Source organism: Gavialis gangeticus, unplaced genomic scaffold, assembly GCF_001723915.1.
Source record: "Gavialis gangeticus isolate Ggan-Ray unplaced genomic scaffold, GavGan_comp1, whole genome shotgun sequence".
Classification (NCBI taxonomy): Eukaryota; Metazoa; Chordata; order Crocodylia; family Gavialidae; genus Gavialis; species Gavialis gangeticus.
The window spans coordinates 3,145,149-3,146,727 of NW_017728995.1; positions in this window are offsets into that span (position 1 = coordinate 3,145,149).

Consider the following 1,579-nt stretch of genomic DNA (forward strand, 5'->3'; position numbering starts at 1 on the left):
AAAATAATACTGTCTCAAATACATAGCTATGAAGAACCAGATCTTGAATTCCAGTTGAGGAGAACGTGGCATAAGCCAAAGTCCAAGTGTGCAAAGTAATCTGTAGGTCATTGTTATAATTCTGTTATCCTTGGCTGCACAAGTTGGCTGCCAGGAACAAGTTAGAGCACCCCAGAGTATGCTCTACTTTGGGAATGATAACTTCTCCAAGGGTGCATCCATTCATACAAGCACATGCACTTGCAGCAGCTCAAATAGGAACAGCACAAATTTGTGCTGGAGATTTTAGCCTCAGCACATGTGCCTCAACATGCACTTTGGTGTGGGACAAATTGTGCCACTTGGGGCAAACTGACACTGCTCAGCTCCTCTTCAATCTGCAGCCAGGGGGAGCTGAAGGCTGGGGCCAGCACCTGTGATGGCCTCAGCAGCATAAAAAGTGGTCCTGGTGAGCAGCTTAGAGCTACTTGCCCTCAGGAGCTTCTGAGGCCCAGCCAGTTGACATACAGGGATACTAGCCCCTGTGCCAGCTAGACTGCTGCAGCAGCTGTGACCTAGAATGGCCCCTGTACCCTCTACCCACTTCAGCAGTCTGGCAGCAGACTCTGTTACCTGGCTGTGACCTGCTGCCACTTGTGACAGCATCTGCCCTCTTGGACCCGCAGCCCCATGTCTGTATACCTGCTAGACCTGGATGGGGACTGTATGGCTGCCTGAGCTGTGGCATGGACACTGTAGCAGAATCATATGCCATATGCACTGGCCAGCTGCCAGTGGGCTGTGGCTGCACCTCTGTGTGGCACTGCTGCCATGTGTGCCCCCACCCTGCTATCTGCGCAGCTATCTCCTGGAAGATGTTCTCAGTCTGGTGACCTGCTTTGAACTGTTGAAGCATGTCCTCCTGGCCCCAGGTCCACAGCTCCTACCAGCAGGTTTCATTCTGTCTGGTAGCTGGGCACACAGGGTGTGTGAGGGGGGGGATGTGGGGTTTTCAGGAGGATGGTGGGGGTATGTGGGAAAGGGTGTAGGGGGATGTGCAGTGTGTAGGTAGATGTGGATGGGTGGGGGGCATGTGAGAGATTGTGGGGGATGTGAGTAGGTGGGGCGGTGGGGGTTGGCAGGAAGGGTGTGGGGCTTCCACATGCCCACCACCCTACTCACGCCTTGTGGTGTACAGCCCCTAGTTCTGGTATGAGGGCCATGGCCCATTTGCAGGCATAGCCATGCATCTATACATTGCTGCCTGACCCTCATGGAGAATGAGCCTGGCCTGGCCTGGCCTGCCCTGGCCCACCCTGCTGGCTTGCAGCTTTGGATTGGAGCTGTATGTGGTGGCAGGAGCCATTCCAGTCCTATCCAAAGGTGCACTTGCAGGGCGGGGTAGACTGGGCCTGTTCTCCATGCACAGACCATGAGTTAGGCAGAGCTGCAGCAGGCACAGTCTGGGTGGCTGCTGCTGCCAGTGCTGGGGGCTGTGCACTGCAGGGGATAGGGAGGCAGGGATGTGGCAGGCCCCCCTCAAATCCCTACATAAATCTCACACCCACCCACACCTTCAAAACTATCTCCAACCAACTCA